Source organism: Heteronotia binoei, chromosome 5 (genome assembly GCF_032191835.1).
Source record: "Heteronotia binoei isolate CCM8104 ecotype False Entrance Well chromosome 5, APGP_CSIRO_Hbin_v1, whole genome shotgun sequence".
Classification (NCBI taxonomy): Eukaryota; Metazoa; Chordata; class Lepidosauria; order Squamata; family Gekkonidae; genus Heteronotia; species Heteronotia binoei.
The window spans coordinates 82,045,214-82,065,671 of NC_083227.1; the positions used below are offsets into that span (position 1 = coordinate 82,045,214).

Here is a 20,458-nt window from a genome sequence, read left to right on the forward strand (position 1 = left end):
ACAAGTGGAAGAGCCTCGCATGGTAGCAGTCCTCATTCTCCCCCCTCCCCCAGATGACAGTTTCTGTAACAACACTCAGTGTGGTGCCATTGTAAGACTTCAGCTGATGGGGGGGGGGGGAGAGAAAAATCCCTGGCTTGACTTGTTCTTAGTTCTTCTCTAGCACCTTGATCTACTGATGTACATGAAGCTTTTCACAACAATGAGATATAAGCATCATCATTTGTTAATGGCAGCAGAAAGGGCTGTTTTCACAGGCAACAGAGCAGGGGCTTGTAATTCTATTCTAGACTTACAAATGGCCACTTGCCTACCAAAAATAACTATTTTAGCCAGGCAATCAGGCAGTGTTCTTACAGTGGAAGAGAGGTCCCCCCCCCAATCATATTTTTAACATGCCACGAGTACTAGGAGATGTGTGGGCAGGTGAACTACTAAAAAAGAAAAAAGGAGGGGTAGTTATTCTGGACAGCGTTACTGATGTAACCAACATGAATTTGAATGGACTTTGGAGGATGGTGGAAGTCAGGAGGGCCTGATGTGACTTGGTCCATGGGGTTGCAAGGAGTCGGACTCGAATATGCAAACGAACAACAAAAAGTTATTCTGTGTATTTATTCACACAGATACCTTAGTCAGGTGACAAACCGCAACAAATTAGCTAGAACTAGGCTCTGCAGCAATAACTGGGTCTTTCTTCAAGATCAGGACTGCTTCAAAAGTTCTAGCACTCATGCTGAGATTCCTTAGTTTGCATGGAAACTCTGCTCTCTTATAGCAGACAGCCATTTCAATGCTTCAGCAAACATGTAGAAACACATTAAAATGGTGGCAACTCCATGCTGCTGCAGCAAATATGCACAATCTGGTTACCAAGCAGCCCTTTTATTATGGAGAACTGCCATTCCTATGGCACATTCCTGGCAATGAATGGCTTGGAGAAAGCCCACACAATATGGCTGATCAAAATGATACCCCATTGACATGGACCTGTGTAGTCACATACAGCTGCTATGCAGAAGATTATTCATCAGCAGCCTCTGCATGGTTGTTCTAACAGCTCAATGAACTCTCAACTGTTAAGAGAACTTTGTGAGATGAGAGGCTGCATGGAAGGCAACATGCCAACAAGTTTATTTTATTTATTGTTAATTATACTTACAGTGCTTTTTTGTTACTACCCCCATATCAGTCCCATGAGACATGGGAATAGGATATGGGAGACCCAGGTTCCAACCCCCACTTTGCCATGGAAGTTTGCTGGGTGACCTTAGGCCAGTCACACACTCTTAGCCCACCCTACCTCACGGTGTTGTTGTAAGGACAATACAGAAGGGAGGAGAATGAAGTAAGCTGTTTTGGATCCCTACTGGGTAGAAAGGTGGGGCATAAATGAAGTTAATAAATAAAGGAACGTGAGATATGTCACTGTTATTGCCCATTTTACAGGCTGCAAACTGAGAGATAAGAGGAGCCCTGCTGGGTCAGAGGAAGGATCTGCCACATCTATTATCCTATTCTCAACAGTGCCCATCCTCTGGGATGTTCTTAAGAAAACACTGCTGGTTGTATACTGCCTCTCTGTTTGGAGGATCCAGTTAACTACTATATTTTTAATGGCTCGTTTTTATAATATGATTTTTAATTGTAAGCTACCTCAAGCAGAAAAGGCACAGAAATATTCTAAATAAACAAACAACCATTGATGGGTGTACCTCTCATGAATTTGTCTGATGCCAATTTAAAGCCATTTAAACAAATGTCCCATCACCATTTCTTGTGGCAAAGAATTCAATCATTACATCTATTCTAAAGAAGCACTTCCTCTGCCTATCATGAATCTAATACCAATCAATGTCATTGGGGACTCCAATGTCTAGTGTTACAAAAGAGAGGGGGGGAAATCTTTTCCAACCAATTTCGTTTCCAACCATTTCTCCCATTAGTCACTTTTTAAAGTGAAAAAAACCCTTAAGTGTTCCAATCCCTCTAACATTTCCAGCTCAGCAATATCCTTTTTTGAGATACCACACAACATTCCAAATACAGCTACAATACAGATAAATATAAAATAATGGCAGTTTTAATCTCAGCCCCTTTCCTAATTGTTCCTAGCAGAGTATCTTTTGCATCGCTGCTGCACACTAAGCGGAGGTTTTTACTGAACTGGTCATCATGACCCCAAACACTCCTTCATGATCAGCTGTCATCATCTCGAGAGCCTAATATGTAAATTCAGGTCTGTATGATCCAATGCACATCACTTTATGCTTACTCTAAATGTTATTTGCCACTTTGTTGCCTGTTCATGCAGCTTGGAGAGACCCTTTTGGAGCTCCTTGTGGAGTTTTATCATCCTAAGTAATTTTGTAACATCTGCAGAACTACCTCATTCATTGAGTCCAGATCATTTATGAATAAATCCCACCATTACTAACTGAATTTACTGGAGGACCTGCTGCTTTCCCACAGACTCTGACAGATGTCTATTTACTTCTGTCCTTTGTTTCCTGGGGATTCTTTGACTGATTCCACAGTAGCAGTTGCTCCACCCCTGTTTTCCCTGGATCAATATAATTTTATCTGGAAATCATTTAGATGTGACTGTTTTGAAATAGCTGATCTTTGATCATAATAAATGATTGATTGTAAACAATTCCCCACCAGTTGCTGCATGGCTGCATTTTGACCACAGCTCCATCCAATTTCCCTTTGTCTTCCTGATCTCTAAAAAAACAAGATCAGGAAGATGTGGGGGAAATTGGAGGGAGTTGCAGGTCAAAATGCAGCTGTGCAACTGGTGGGGAATCAATTGCTTGGTCTGGGGAAAACAGAAGCCCAGGGGCGGACCAACTGCTACTGCAGAATCAGTATTTCTCAACTACGCATATGGTCTTAACTTCTCAAGGGTACCTCCTCCCTCAGCTTGCATCCTAATGCTTCCTAGTCTCATCGCACAGAGTTTATAGGTATTTCTTAAACATTTCCCTCTCCATCTATAAAAGATGAAACGTGTCAGAAAAATCCTTACTCTCACACAATTGCCTTCACCACTCACTTGGCTCCTTACAACTGATTTTGCTAGCACTGCTTCACAGCATGTGTGAAAAATTAATGTCCAGAACAGAGATTAGAGAGCACTATTTTGTATTTTTTAGGTCAGAGTCTTTATTATGTAACCTTATGAATATGCTGCATCCTAGAATGTGTGAGGAATGTGCCAAGCTCTCCTATTATACATATATGAAAGGTTTCATTGCAGTAAGTAGAACAATTTTAAAATAGCACTGCTGTCATAAGCAGTTTAGACACTTGGAAATTAAACCCATATGATGAAAAAAAATAGTTAACAGAAGCCTGAGGATAATTTCAAGTGAACTCATGTTGAAACCTGACCAATTCATGCAAAGATTTATGGGGAAGGTAATCTACATTACCTTTAAGACACTGTTGCCATTGGAGAAATGCTCATGTTGGCCAAGCCACATCATCATCCACAATGAAGGGCCCCCACTAGCAAGGAGAGTATTCACCTGAAGAAAGTTATTCATTTTGTGCCATGGAAGCCAGCAACCTGGCTACAAAGCAAACAACTGATTTGGGGCTCTGAGGCCAATCAACAGAGGGGAGGGATTGGGACTCAGAGGCAGAGCATCTGCTTGGCATGCAGAAGGTCCCAGGTTCAATCCCAGTAATCTCCAGCTAAAAGGATCTGGTTGTAGGTGAAGTGAAAACCTCTGCCTCAGACCCTTGAAAGCCACTGCAGTAGACAATATTGACCTGAATGGACCAATGTGGTCTGACTGAGTATAAGGCAGCTTCGTGTGTATTACCACTGCCAATCCACATAATCAAATCATGGTGAGTTCAAGTAGATGCATGTCATTTCATTGCAGTTAGCATTTTTCTAACACCCACAAGCAACGACCAGTGAATTAGAGAAGGGTGAAAAAATGCTGAGCATGACAACATCACATAATGGATCTGCTTTAATTAACCAGGAAAAACAAGGAGCTCTGGGTCAACAGTGACCAAGCAATTAAGGATTTTGTTTAGTGAAAGGATATTCAGCAACCTTGGCAAAAAGGCATCAAACAGCCATGTCATAAGTTTTAAACACTGTTCCCTCTGAAGGGCATTCCATGTTAAATGAAGTACTATCCATCCACAAATGTGTGAGTTTAAAGGGGTACAGGTATGGTTAAGTAAGACTCTGAAGAAGGACATGTTTAAAAATTAACTCTAGAGAGAACATGCACAGTGTCTCTCACACAGTTTTCCTTACCTATCACAATGCCATATGGAATAAAAACAATCTTCACATGCCACACAACATGCACCAGATCTCAAGCATTGACTTATATGACTGAAGAGAAAAGCAACTGAATATTTTTAAGTTGCCAAGATATTTATCACATTCATCATGCATATGAATAATCCTCTTAAAAAGCAGCTGCAACTGAACAGGTTGGTTGTGATGGGGGAGGGGTTGATTCACTCCACTACCACCACCTTGTTTCCCCAATCAAAAACACCCACCTCACTCCACACTACTTCATATCCTCAGAAGGACCAAGACAGGCATCCATACTGCAGCAGCCTCTTTCTCCCCACCAGGACTAAAAGTAAATGGGAAGCCATTTGATTAGGAAAATGGCAGAAGGGGTAGGGGAGTTACCCTCCCTTCCCAGTATTCAGATCAGATGACCATTCCCCACAAGTCTACCAAATTACAAATCTGGGAGTTCAGTCATGATATGTCAGGGTCACGTGTACTTTCGCCCATAGCATATACAAGAACCAGTAGGTTAGCACTGCCACACAATGCTTTGTGACTGATCTGTGAAAGGTTACATTAGCAGCAGTGTCAGCAACTATATGAGGAAATACCCTGTTGGGATTTTTTTAGTGTCACAACAGGAAAACAGAAGTCTAGGGGCTGAGCATGATCCATTCACATAACTCATTATTTCTCTCCCTCTCTCTCTCTCTCTCTCTCACACACACACACACACACACCAGAATGTTGGAAGACAACACAAAATCAATATACACACTGCTGACTGCTAAGTCAACATATGTTTAAAGGGCTGAGTCATAGTTTCATATTAGTTTTCAGGGGTACAACTTCTTTGGCATTTCTTTTTGCTTACATTAGATACTGTGTTAGTTCACAGCCAATATACAGTAAAGCCTAGCCTGATTCAAAAGCTGAAAATGCAGATAGGCTGTGAAAAAAAAATCTCTCAGAGAGAGAGAGAGAGCGCGCACTGAAACTTTACGGTGCTTAAGGATATTCAACAGTAAAAAAGCATTTGTACTAACAATAAACAGGGCTGCATATTCCACACCTAAATCTTAAACTATCATTTGAATTTGGGGTTTTTTTGCATTCCCTTTTTAAAATTAAACTTTTAAAAATTATACACAAGTGCAGTCAAAATTCACAAAATCTTAACCCTTTAAATCCTCCTCCCCCCAAACAAAAACCTATAATAACACTTCTATAACATTATCCTAGGATCATATTCAGAGAGGTGAAGTTCAAGAGGAAGATACAAGAAAATATGATCAAAATGCAAAATAAAATCCCTACATAGAAAATACATACTGACGAGTTCAAAAGAGCTCAGCTTATAGAATGCATGGAATGCACAGGGTGAACTAACTTCCCAGAAAAGGAAGGGGAAGGGGAAAGGATGAAAACATGCAAACAAACAAACAAAAATAGATACAATAAAGCCAAAATGCAATAGTAAAGGAGTGTCACTGCTTTTAGAAAAATATCAGATTATGATAAAATTTGTTTTTTGGCAAAATGTCAAAGTCAGAGAGGTATGTAACAATAGGAAACCATAGCTTCACAAAGGCTTCCTGGGATTTGGCTGTGTGTGCTGGAGAACTGTAAGAGGATATTTTCCAAGTATAAAATAGCCCCAGACCTGGATTCTCCAGTCATTGACTGAGGGCATCATGCGGTTGCTCCAATGTTTTGCAAGAGCCAACCTTGCCACTGTTAATAATAGTGCAAATCTTTCAATTGAGATTTTATTTTGCAGCTTTTCCACTCACCAACCTAGGAGAATGGCTTCAGGCAACAATGGGAGTGACTCTCCAGTGGTCATGTTAATTTGTTTTCTTTTTTTAAAGATGTCTACAGTCTGACCTGATTAAGAATTCTGGTAAACTCAAAAGCTTGCACAGTGTTATGGGCCATTGTGTTTAGCTTAATGAAAGGTATTACATGGACTGTACTTTTGATTTTATCGGGCACTATACCAATGGTAAACAAAAGTCATATGAAAATAAGAACCACCTTCCTAGGTTAGACCAGTGGTCCATCTAGTCCAGGAATTTCCAGACTTTTTGAGCCTGTTGACACCTTTGGAATTTTGACACCGTGTGCTGGGCACAAAAATTAAAATGATACTGCAGAAGGTGCAGCCAACAACAAAATGACTGCCACAAGAGGCTGGATGCCTTTTAATCTGCACATTTCTCCAGTGGCCAATTACAAGCCCCACTGGGCAAAAACCCCACCTGACCTTGCCTACTTTCTAGAAACACTTTTGAGAGTTGGTAAGGGGAGGGCTGGAAGACAGCAAGTTCATGCTAGGCGTTCCTTTTCTCTCCCTCCCTCCAAGAGTGGCTTGTGGCAGCCCTTTCAAAACAAATGCACATGCTGTTGAGCACAAAGCAGCAAGCAGGCTCCGCTTCAATTGCCATAGTACCCAGCAGCAAGTAGACCTGTTCTCCAGAGGCCAGGACAGGCTGTTGGACTATAGGAAATGGGAACATTTAGGGACCTATGTCTACTACGATAGTCAAAATGCAGGTTCACTCACACAACTTTAAAGCTAGTAGCTTTTTGGCTCATGAAGTAGAATTTTTGCACACGACAATCCACAGCTCAGGGAATATTGGGGACCTGAGATTGTAAACCCAAGCCCGCTCCCTCATCTTTAACAGACTATGTTCACTCTGGCCCTGGTGCCAGACTCCCTGGACTCTTAGTTGTTATGGACTATGTATCTTTATAAGCAGCTGCATCCTCCTATATTGGACTCTCAGCCTTACTTGAGTCCAATCAATTACATGGGCACCAACCTAATATGGACATTTCACACTGTGTGGGGCCAAGCAGCAAGCACTTCAGCCAAACTAAGGAGGATTCCCTGCCTGTTCCTGCCATTGCTGCGACTGTGTGCATCCCCCTGCATAGAAGGACTCCAGATCAGGCTTCCCCAAAGAAGCTGCCAAACCATGCAGAACACAACTGCGCTCCTGTCAACTGAACACAGTACCCAAGAGCAGCCTTCACCAGAAGCCATGATGGAAGAGATCCTGAATCCATCTTGGTTTTGTCCAGCACCATGAGGGCAAAGCAAGAGCATCACATACTCTGGGTGTGCCAACGCAGATGCAAATGGAGAGCCAGTTTGGTGTAGTGGTTAAGTGTGCAGACTCTTATCTGGGAGAACCGGGTTTCATTCTCCACTCCTCCACTTGCACCTGCTGGCATGGCCTTGGGTCAGCCATAGCTCTGGCAGTGGTTGTCCTTGAAAGGGCTGCTGTGAGAGTCTTCTCAGTCCCACCCATCTCACAGGGTGTCTGTTGTGAGGGAGGAAGGTAAAGGAGACTGTGAGCCGCTCTGAGACTCTTCGGAGTGGACGGCGGGATATAAATCCAATATCTTCGTCTTCTTAACAATAGAGTTTGCTGTTATGCCCACACATGCAACAAAAGGCTGTTCCTGTCACCCATTCAGGAGATCATTGGATACAAAGGAGAAGCCCAAGGAAATTACTGTTGCTGAGAATATAATCCTGTCACCCAGATCACCCATTTTGTTAGCTATGGTGTTACATTAGATTACAAAGTGGCTCTAAATTGACCAATTCTTTTTCTTTAAGTTGGTTAACACTAGGTAAACCCACCATGACTCACTAATGTTGTCAAACTCCTAGGAGCTTCCCCCTTCCGCACCATCTGTGTCGTCAGAGGTCACATGTAGAGTGTCATGTAGTGTCATGGGTCACCTGATACCATCGCCTTGGGACACAAAATTTGGTAATATAAGTCCATGTGGTTGGCCAGTGTCTTGTCTTGTCAGAGACGTGCACCTCCAAACTCTGTTTTGGGCCCTTCCAAACTCACCCCTTCTCTTATTGTTTTTACTACTGGACCATTTCTTCTGCAGCCTTCAAGACAGGTAAAGTATAAACCCTGTATGTCTTTCCCTTATATGTTCCTCTATGAAGTCTTCATTTCTATTTTTCTTAGGAACTGTGTGATTGATGAGTGATTTTATTTTCTAGCATGTTTGAATAATTTTCTAATTAACCCAGTTATAGTTTACCAAAATTCTCCTCCTTATTTACAAGGGACATTCTTGGGAGATTACCTCCTATATACACAGGTTTAGACCTCACTTAAGTTAGCCATCTTCGCCCACCAGACTAATTCCCCAACCCCTTTAGAGGGCAATTTGGTTTACAAGATTGAGTCCCTATCCCTTTGTTAATTAATCTAAAAAACCCCAAACCACATACTAATAAAAAGGCATCCTCAGAAGAACCAGCATAGACAGAAAATCCCCTTAATATGTAATCAACACTCAAAGCATATAAGAATACATTTCTGCACCCAATACTGAAAACAGAAGAAGAAATTAGTCCTCATTTGTAACATAGTTGGCAACTGCTGAACCAAAACATACATGCATACCTACAGCAATGCCAAAATAACAATTCTAGACTAAGCTTCAAGCTGTTATTCATTTATATGAAAGCTGTGCTCTATTGGTTTTCTCTTTCATTAATGGCAGAGAAATTACAGCATATTTCAAACGGCAAAAGTCTCAGCATCCTCAAAACAGCTCCTGCACTGCATCCCACACAGCTTCTTTGCATTGATGGTGCAATGCTGAATAAAAACAGTGATTATAATTCCTGTCGTTACATATTTGTAAATCCCAATGATTTCAAATGAGAAACATGCAGGCTAGCTGGAAGTTCAGAGACGCTACTAGTGATGAACTTTGCACACATGTGCACATTAACAAGTTTTGTAACTCTATGCAAACTGTAGCTAGTAGAATGATATGGCATTCAACACAAAGCCTTCTGTTAAATAAAGATGTGCAACTTTCCTCCAACATTTTTTATTGTGTTATAGTTCCACTTACTTTGCCAGCCCTACAAAGGATGCAAAACATGGTGATGCCACAGAGGCTAAAATTAAGATAACATATGAGTTCAAAATAAATCTGTTTTTTAGTTTCCAGGAGGCTTCTGGTTGGCAAAGGGTGAGATCCAGCAAGGTGGTTCTTGCACTTGCAAGCATTTTTTAATAAACAGGAAAAAAGGATGTCAGAGATGGGTAACAGTGGTGAACAAAGGGAGCTGATGGTGAATGCTGCAGCAGCTTTGGTTTGCAAAGAACTTGCATAGGTTGCTGCCAGAAGCTTGAGAGGAGACCCTTCTGCAAAGCTGAGTCAGCTCACGTGCTCTACTAGAATCTTTATTCAATGCTCCTGTTTCCACATGTGGCATACATGTGATCTGGGGTACATAGGTTAATCTATATGGGGACTACTGGTTTGACGGAACTGCTCTGAACTGAGAGTTGGCCTAGCTAACCTTTAGCTCCCTTGCTGTTCTAACATGTTAGGATTACTCGCCTGCAGGTATGAAAACTTTAAAGGGAACAGCAGTAGCAGAAAACAGTAAGTTTCTTGAGGTGCCAGTCAGTGACAACTGCTCTGCTGAGTTTCAGCAGAAATGACGATGTGCCATTTAGTAGCAAGTCAGCAAACAGCTACAACTAAACAAACTAAAACACTCTTTAAATCCACATCCTGAGTATAATATCCCAGGGCGATATGCAACGTCCAAGGACTCTGTTGGATTCTGAATATCCAAGGATGTTTTGTTTTTTAGTTTAAAAACTCTAGCTCTGGAGACTGGAAAAACACACTTGAGAAAACTGAGCTGCCTGAACATACAAAACTCCAGTGGCATCATGGTACTCAATTCCAATTAAAAGTATCCTTAGGAATGGAATGTGAAGCACATACTTAAGTGCTACAAGAGGCAATCATGCACGCAATTATTAGGAAATTCCATTGTACAACAAGATTTACTTCTGAGTAGACTAATAGGCTTAGATTGTGCATCTAATTTATTACTGTGCAATTTTAATATCTAAAATTGGTCTGAGTGGTGCATTCTGTGCACAAAGCCAGACTTTTATTTTTAATGTAACATTTTCATTACAGAATCACAGGGTCCTTAAGTATCTACCAAGTGCCATTTAAATATATAATTTTGTGCAATGCTACCCTACCAGTCAGAGGTAAATATAATATCCTCCTTGCTCTGAGGTGCCCTCGGTAAATGGGAAAGCATACTTGTTTTAAAATACATAGTATTTTTAAATTTATGGCAGCTCCTGCTAAATTTAATGTCTACAGCTATTTATTCTTTTTTATAAACCAAGAATATGAGATGGCATTCTTAATTCTGTATTTAACTATTCCAAATTTACTACTAGGTCAAATAGATCCTTATCCCTAAAAAAGTTTAATTACTTGTGCATCCTCATTCCTTCAGCCAGGCAAAATGAAGATACCAAAACTCTCTATAGAGTCTGACAGACAAGTCTAAAACCTTGCTTTAGTCATGCTTAATAACAGTGGGAAAACTTTATTAAAATCTTCCCTTGGAAGCCATAAACTGGCTAAAAGATAGACCAGCAAATTACATCTGCTTTCCATTTTTAGATAGGGCCACATTTTTATACCTTTGAGCCTCAAACCTGAAGAAAGATGCAAGACACACAATCACCTCTAATTTCACTTGGTCAGGGACTTTCCTTAAAAGTGGTTTCTAATCTTCCTTATCTTTAAACAATGTAATTTGTTTTCATCTGGCACCTTCTTATCTGGCCTTAGCCATCTCTGTACATTAACAGAGTGTGAAATCACTCTATAGATGGATTTTGGCATTAGAAGAAATCCAAAAACAAGCACCAGTTCTTGGCCAGCTGTCTGCTTCTCAAATTTTGTATATTTCCTTGCACTCCTTGATCAGTATCATCACACATTTATTGCCAGCTTAAAAGCAGAAACATTTTGAGTCACTTCAATATTAAGCCAGTATCATAATGCCCCTGTATAAATCGATGGTGCGGTCTCATTTGGAGTACTGTGTGCAGTTCTGGTCGCCGCACCTCAAAAAGGATATTATAGCATTGGAGAAAGTCCAGAAAAGGGCAACTAGAATGATTAAAGGGCTGGAGCACTTTCCCTATGAAGAAAGGTTGAAACGCTTGGGACTCTTTAGCTTGGAGAAACGTCAACTGCGGGGTGACATGATAAAGATTTACAAGATAATGCATGGGATGGAGAAAGTAGAGAAAGAAGTACTTTTCTCCCTTTCTCACAATACAAGAACTCGTGGGCATTCGATGAAATTGCTGAGCAGACAGGTTAAAACAGATAAAAGGAAGTACTTCTTCACCCAAAGGGTGATTAACATGTGGAATTCACTGCCACAGGAGGTGGTGGAGGCCACAAGTATAGCCACCTTCAAGAGGGGTTTAGATAAAAATATGGAGCACAGGTCCATCAGTGCTATTAGCCACAGTGTGTGTTTATATATAATTTTTTTTTGCCACTGTGTGACACAGAGTGTTGGACTGGATGGGCCGTTGGCCTGATCCAACATGGCTTCTCTTATGTTCTTAAGCCTTCCTTGAGGAAAACTTCACTAATGTTAGGCACTTTGTGACTGTGAACTGTTCAGCTCCCTGTTGCTAATGGCTGAGTCACTGATCAGGGTGCTTTCCATTATTATTATTATTTTATGATTTATATCCCGCCCTTCCCACAAAAGTGGCTCAGGGCGGCTCACAACAGATAATTGAACATAATTTAAAATAGCATTTAAAATATAAAGATTTAAAACATTCAAGAATTTAAAACCTAAAAACATTAAACAGTACAGCAATGTGCATAACAGAGAACTGGTAAAGCTACATATATTTCCCGTATCAGTTAGATGTAGACTAGGTGTAAGCTAGCCGGAAGAGGGTTGTCTTACAGGCCCTGCGGAACTGAATAAGGTCCCGCAGGGCCCTCACCTCCTCCGGCAGCTGATTCCACTATGTAGGGGCCATAACAGAGAAGGCCCTGTCCCTAGTTGATTTTAGGCGGGCTTCTTTTGGCCCAGGGATAGCGAGAAGATTTTGAGTTCCCGACCTCAGTACTCTCTGGGGAACATGTGGGGAGAGACAGTCCTTCAGATAGGCAGGTCCCAGGCCATATAGGGCTTTAAAGGTGATAACCAGCACCTTGTACCGAACTCGGTATATTATTGGAAGCCAGTGCAGAGTCTGAAGACCTGGCCGAATGTACCCCCACCTTGGGAGGCCCAATAACAGCCGGGCCGTGGCGTTCTGCACCAGCTGCAACTTCCGAGTTCGACACAAGGGCAGCCCCATGTAGAGGGCATTGCAGTAGTCCAACCTCGACTATTGGGGCTTTAACTCCCTCCCCCAACCTCCTAGATGGGCTTTAGACACTTTTGCTTTCTTTCCACAACCTCAATAACACTGTGACCGCATACAAAAACACATGCTTCTCAGTATATAGACAAGAAGAGAACTCTGAAGACTCATGGTATATACAGGAGTGGGAAGAGCAGCGGGAAGAGGGCAGCTCCCCCCCCCCCTTTCTCACCCCCTTGGTTCCACTCCCCTCACTAGGTATCTCTGCTAACTGTTCCCATGGCAACTTACAGAGGGACCCAGTTAGTGGTAGTTCAAGGTGTTTTGCTGCCTGAGGCTGCCACCCACCACCTCCTCTTGTGCCTCATCAACCTGCCACCACCTAGAAGCCACAGTGAGGTAACCCTCTTTACATTTTTTGCTGCTCCAGCTCTACAAGGAATGCTGCAGGGCATCTTGAACTTTCATGAGATTACTTCCTCTCACAAGAGCTCAGCCACCATACTGCTTCACCTGGTAACAGGCAACCAGAAATGGTGGCTAAATTCTTCTGAAAAGTGATCTTGTGAGAATTTGGGAAATGAAATATACAGCTTAGTACAGGGCTTTTAAAAAGGCCCAAAGAACATGAGGAAGGAAGGAGGATTATTTCCTCTGTCTCCCAGGCAGAAGCAGCATGGAGAGTTGTCACTCCTCTCCCCTGACCAACCCCCCCTCCACTTGAGAAGACTGCCAGTGGGCTCCGTCATCACCAGCTCAAGCAGCCAGGACCTCAGCCAGACCAGAAGATTAAACACAAACTCTTAAAGAACAAGGAGTGGCAACACAAGCTGGGTCTGCAAGCCATCTTGGTAGATCAGCTGGCAGAGGGACAAAGCGGTTGCCCAGTTCAGTCCAAGAGACAAACAACAACAATCCTCTCTCAGCCACAAATGCTCAGTGAATGGCCTTGGACCAGTCATGTTTCTCAGAGAGCCTCACTACAAAGTCCTCGCCACATCCACCAACAAACACAAGGACTTTGTAATGTGAGGCCCTCATAGCCTATGTTGGGGATAAAACAGGAGGATTACATATGCCAACCTGCACTCCATAGACAAAAAGGAGAATCAAAATATTAATTAAAATGCCTAATACCTTCATAAGACTTTAAAGCTTTCAAAGCATTTTACATACATCATATGCATTTTTGTCTGGTTCTTTTTGTAACTGAAAAATAGGTTAAACTATTTTACAGAACTGTCTGGATAGACTTGGACACAGATGTTTCTTATGCCTGGCTCCACTAAGAAAAGGGCAGACAAAGATATTAAGTGAGTTATCTACCAAAAGTACCAATGAGGCTTGGTGATGCTGAAACAAGGGGAAGAGGATGAGCAAGCACCCTCCCTCCCAACCTTACTATTCTCTTATTAGACCATAGACTAGATTCAGCAATAGCTTTAGTGGCAGCCCTACCAGCTTCCATACATTCCACTGACTAGCATATAATGGATGAGGAGGGGGAACTGTCACCTCTGGCACACTAGCTCTTCTCAGCTGTTACATCTTTGGACTCCTACACTACATGCAATTCTCTCAAGCCCATGCATTTCCCATTTATGTGAATACAGCAACTTGCATTTTCTGGATTTAGTACATATGATTAGAAGCCCAGCTTTCTGCAGGTACAAATTCATGCATACTGAATCTGGAAAATACGTCCTTTGCCCCATTCACACAAAACAGCAATTTTTGTGTACTGAGTGCATAGCATGCTGTTCTAATATGTCAGGTAGGAACACCCAAATCTGAAGGACTGAAAGGGCTTGAGTCAGAGCAACAATCTTGTAGCTTCCGCTTCTGCTGGAACTTCTGATTACTAGTTTGAGATATTTCTCCTTACTGAACAGTTCATGTAAACTGTACATTCTCCAGTGGCTGATCCTTAACTGTAATTTCCCAAGTGTCAATCCCCAACTCCTGCTTCTCATTCCCTCAAGAAACTATAAGGGGTTTTATATCAAGTATAGCCATTGGCTCTCTGGAAGTATAACCTACTACCACCAGAGCCTTTTACTTGGTGATGGCAGGGACTGAACTTATGAAATACAGATGCTCTACTGAACCACAACCCCACTCCAACATGGATGAAAGCCTAGGTCAATTGGCAGTTTGAATTTTGTGCTCAGGAAGCTGCATCTTTGCAACAGAAAATGCTGCTCAATAACTGAAGTTATTGAAGAAAATGTAATTACTACATACCCACAGGTTTGACTCATTAATGCTACTGCAAAGCTCTCATTTAAAGCCAAGATCAACTATTGCCAGCTGCATTTTTCTGTTGATTCATCAGACTCTAGCTTGCTCTATTTGTTTCTTTCTTTTCTTTTTTTGCATCTGGTCAGAATGGAAAGTTAGCCGTATTTCTACTCCTCTACCATCAAAAATGATTTCAACACATTTCTATGATGGTATTACTACCACAGGGGCAATGTTTGGATTCCCAGTGGGGCCAAGAAGTGGTCCACCAGCCATTTGTGATGACCCCCTATTATTTCTAAAAAAACTACAGAGGGAGTTAAATGGCAGGGCTTGTAGATTTCATTCAGGTTCCTGATACTGTCTCTGGTCCCAAATGATCACAAAAAGTATTTTTTAAATACCCGTGGAATTTCATTCTCCATCTGATAAGCTCAATGAAAATCCATACTTATAATGCATACTGGAAAAGGACTCAGAAGGCAAAGGTACCCAAACAAAATGGCCCAGGAAACCCCTGCCCCTTAATGCTGCTACCCAAGCCTTGAATTCAGCAGAAGCTCACAGGAGCACAGCTCCTGAACCTTTCTGACAGCTCCCCTCCTCCTCCTCACCTACCTACCTTGTCCATTGAATAGTAGGTGCAGCTGCATAACAATCCCTGGATTTGGAGAGCAGGTAGCCAGGCAGCCACCAAGAGCTTTGCCACACCCCTAGCAGCCCTCATTAACTGGTAGAGAAGCCTGCGCTCCACCCTTTCTCCACCTCTTATGTGATTTTGGACAGTAAGTGGCTTGCTGACCTTTTGACTGGGGGGGGGGGGACAGCCAAGAAGAGCCCCAGGTGAGTGAGGCCTGCTTGAGCTGGTTGGATCTCTAGCCAGCCCAAACAGGCCATGCTCGCTCAGGACTCTCCTTTCTTGCATTGGGTTGCTTTTGGCTGGTGAGGGGGACGGCATATGCTAATGAGTTATACTAATGAGCTCCATCACCTATTTTTCTACAAAATGACCCCTGCTGCTACCAGTGATTGTAAAGTAAGACCTCAAATGTGCATTTTAGACAGGCAATATCTCTTTATGAAACTATAGGGGTTTAAAGCAGCAGGAGCCAAACCCTAACAAAAGACCTGGGAAAATCTACCAGGTTTGCAAAACTAAAAAAAAAAATCTGTAAACTTTTGTAACAATTCCCGGGGGTGGGGGGTGGGCATTAAATCTCCCAAAACAGAAGACAGTTGTCTGCACTTATGGGCACACATGGTAGACAGGGGAGGTGGAAGTTAGCTGCCACTTAATCAGATAGGCAGTGGTGGGGCTACAGGCAGGCAGGGAAGGGGTGGGAGGAGAGTGGGAGCTGCCACTGTGCTAAAAATAGGGTTCCCCTTGGGAGCTGCCACCACCCCTGAAGTGATGGTTGGTAGAGTGGAGGAAGAGGACAGGAGGAATGGGAGGCTTGGAAGCACTGTTATCCCCCAGCCTCTGCTGAGGTAGGCAGCAGCAGTGGAGAGACAGGCAGGGGGCAGGCAGACCAGAAGAGAATGAGTTAGTAAGCAAACAGGGCAGAAGCTGGCACCACCACCACTGGAATTACCCTTCCTCCACAAGTTTCTCACAAGTTTTCCTCTCCTCAGCAAGTTTCTTGCAGGTCCCTTACTTGTAATATATACACAGGATTCAGAAATTACTTGGCTAGTATGCAATATTCCAGAAAAGTCCAGAAAAGGGCAACTAGAATGATTAAAGGGCTGGAACACTTTCCCTATGAAGAAAGGTTGAAACGCTTGGGACTCTTTAGCTTGGAGAAACGTTGACTGTGGGGTGACATGATAGAGGTACAAGATAATGCATGGGATGGAGAAAGTAGAGAAAGAAGTACTTTTCTCCCCTTCTCACAATACAAGAACTCATGAGCTTTCGATGAAATTGCTGAGCAGACAGGTTAAAGCGGATAAAAGGAAGTACTTCTTCACCCAAAGGGTGATTAACAAGTGGAATTCACTGCCACAGGAGGTGGTGGCGGCCACAAGCATAGCCACCTTCAAGAGGGGGTTTAGATAAAAATATGGAGCAGAGGTCCATCAGTGGCTATTAGCCAGTGTGTGTGTGTGTGTGTGTGTAAAATTTTTTTGCCTCTGTGTGACAGAGTGTTGGACTGGATGGGCCATTGGCCTGATCTAACATGGCTTCTCTTATGTTCTTATTCTTTTAAATCATTCAATAATTTTTAGCATTTATACCCTGTACTTTTAACCTGTACTGACTGATGAGGCAGTTCACAGCAGACAAAATTAAGTATAGGCAAATATTTTTAAAAGTAAGGATCAGGGAATAGAGATGTGTATATCATCAAATAAAGTTGAGCTCCAATCAGATTCTCTCTGGCATTTGTCCATAGAAGAAACTGCTAATGCAGTTGCCATTTTTCCTTGCATTACTGTGTATTAGAAACATGCCTTTTAAAACTGTGGAAAATGGATTTCTCCATCTTCTTTACCAGAACTCCATTTATACTTTCTTACTTTAGATGTAGAGCATCATCCCAAACACCTGCCAATGGAGCAGGATGCAGACAACTAGAAATACATCTTTCTCTATTTAAACATAATGCTGAAACTTTTAGTGGATTCTTCTTAGCAGTTAATTTAACTGCATCCTGTACTGTCATGATCAATTTTCTACATTTGTATTTAGTATTCAACAGGGCAACCTATATGGTATCTTAACTGACCCCAAAGGTGCATGTATCCAAAACACAAAAGCTGAACAGCGTAATAATCATCTGATCTATTCATGATCCATCTTGTATGCCTTCTTTCACTGGTTTTCCTACCGCTAAACAAAGACAGTTTTGTTTCCATGGAGCATTCTGGGAAAAAATTATCAGACTAATGAGGGATGCCTCAATCACCCACTGCAACAAGAGCAAGAGAACTATCTATAAAAGATACCTGCTTATTCAAAGCTGGATTATTTTCCTCCGCTTTGGGGTAAGAAAAATTCATGCAACAATGTCCCACAGAAAATTAATGAAGCAGACACCATGCTGCAAAGGAATGCATTAACACTGGGGAAATGAATAAATAGATGATACATGAGGGATGCGAGGGGGAGCAGACTGGAATATAATCTGCTTGTGTTAATAAGGACTGGGTTGTCAATTTCTCAGTGTGTACAACCAAATATAAATTATTGTCCCGTGACCACTTTCATTTCAACAGGGCCTTAGGAAGAATGAACTATGTATACTGTTTCAAATAAAGGCTCATGTTAGGGGGAAAACGGTTATCTTTTTCAAATTCTGCTATACCAAATAATAAATTCCAGTTGAAGTACAGCAACTTTATGTACAGAACAGAGGTGGGTAACCTTTTTAGCAAAAGTGCTGGGGGAAAACCCTTATGTCTACTTGTGAAGATGTTAATATGGTACCAACTGGCGGCGGGGTGGGTGGGTGGGGGGAGAAGGGCTGTACTTGGCCAGACACATTAGGTACAAGCCAAATCCCAGAAGCACTGACAGGATCTCTGGAACTCACCTTGGGCCCAGTGGGCAGCTGACCAGGTTCAGCGGAGGCTAACTGAGGTAAGTCTTCTCCCTTCTCCCACTGCTAGCCCCATTAACACTGCTAATGACTCAGCAGTTCACAGTTATATAGCTGGAAAACCAGCCCTGTGCGCAGAATAAAATAGCTTGGCGTGTCTGGTACTCGTGCCAGGACTCCAACTTCCCTACCGATGCTAGATCTTCTACAGATAACAAAAAGACTTATTGTATTTTTCTTTGCAGAACTCCACTTACATTAGAACCAATCCAGCTCCAATTACATTATCTCATAGGGAGGAGCACACATGGGAAAATGTGGTTTGGTCTAGGTCCAATTACATTATCTCATAGGGATGGGCACACATGGGAAAATGTGGTTTGGTCTGGGGTCCATCAGTCAGGCGGCCCGGGACCAAAGCTTGGACTGAACCCCTGACCCCAAAACCCTGCCTGAACAGAACGAGTTCAGGCAGCAACAGGTCCCACCCCCAGCACTCCCATGTTACCTGGAAGCAACATGCACCTGTCAGTTCCAAGCAGCATTGGACCCTGCTCCAGTGTGCCCACATTTTCCAAAAGTGACAGAAGTGTATTACTTCTGGAAAACATGGATATGTCAGAGGTGAGGCCCAATGCCATCTGGAACTGGCAGGTGTGTGTTGTACCGAACAAGATCCCGAGCCCACCCAAAAAAGCCAGGCTGCGTGTCTGGTGAAGGCACCTTCCCTAGACCTCAGATCACAAGCCCCAAACCAGGCCAAGTCTAGGCAGACTTTGGTTTAACATTTGAGTCTGTACCCATCCCAACTATTTCATCTTCAGGTTAAAGAAAGGCAGTCATGTAGTTAGCTTTCCTGAAGTGAGATTACTTGTGTTTGTCACTCTTCTTATGTCATAGGAGACGTAACTATAGTAGTGGAGGGGGGGAGCACAGTCTTTGAAGATCTATTAGCACAATCCCATATGCTCCAATACTCCATAGAAGAAAATTAAGACACTCGCAACACTCCCTAATTTGTTCTTCAATAGGTTATTACAGCATGCCTCAGGAATCTCAGGATGTGAAATAGAAGGTTGTGAGCAATCATGTGTATGGATTTACCTAAAGGTGCTCAAGAAGCAGGGTGTATCTACACCTCCATTCAGATTTAACTTCTACAGATCTTACTGAAGAAACTAAACCTTGAGTAATGAGAACACTGACTCAAAGAGCAAAAAATAGTGACAGCAATTAACAAAGAAGAAATACTAGACCAGGGGTGGCCAAACTGCTGCTCGGGAACCACATGTGGCTCTTTCACACATACTGTGTGGCTCCTGAACCCGCCCCCCCATCAGCTGGCTTGGAGAAGGCATTTGTCTCTTTAAGTCACTTCTCCAAGCCAAGCCAGCTAGTGGCATTTAAAGTTAAAGTTGTTTTCTTTCTACCTCTCTTCCTCCCCCATTTTCCTTTCCTTCCCCCCTCCCTGTCCTGTGGCTCTCAAACATCTCTTGCGGCTCTCAAACATCTGATGTCTATTCTATGTGGCGCTTAAGTGTAGCAAGTTTGACCACCCCTATACTAGACTCTATCTGACAAACAAGACTAAAGCACACAAAGTCCTATCCAGTGCTCCCTCTGAGCTGTGGAGTCTTGTGAGTAAATATTCTACTTCATAAGTTACTGGCATTAAAATTGTGAACTGCATAAATTAGTTTGCTCTGTGCCATTTTTCCTAAGCTAAGACAAAAATGTGTAAACTGGAGGCAAAAAAACTGTGAGCTAAGTCACACTAACTCAGCTTACAGAGAACATGTCTTACCTTTGGAACCTGCAGCAGGGCCTCTCCCACAGACATACAGACCATCCCTTTCCAAGCATTTTTAAAATAAAAACACCTTTGTAATATTTCATGTTAGGTCACTGAACATGCTAAGCCAGCAAAGCCCTGTTTTCAGAAGAAATGTGTTTTTATCTCAGAAGACCCAGATGGTTACATAGCCAAAAAATGGTCACAGAATGTGCAGCTATTTATGAAAGTGTACACTTAATTGATTCACTTTGGCAAACAAATGCTGGAAGTTGTAGAGAACAGACCTGAATAGGGAAACGGGAGTCGAGTGTATTCAGCTCCTGATATTTTACTTGAACTTGACACCATATTTCTATTCATACAACAAGCA

General features: G+C 42.4%; 1 protein-coding gene across 1 annotated transcript in view; it reads right to left on the reverse strand.

Moving 5' to 3' along the window:
• The window catches only part of MGLL (monoglyceride lipase), a 134,303-nt gene that overhangs the window by 106,003 nt on the left and 7,842 nt on the right, over nt 1–20,458 (reverse strand). The gene's annotated exons all lie outside the window — the stretch shown is intronic.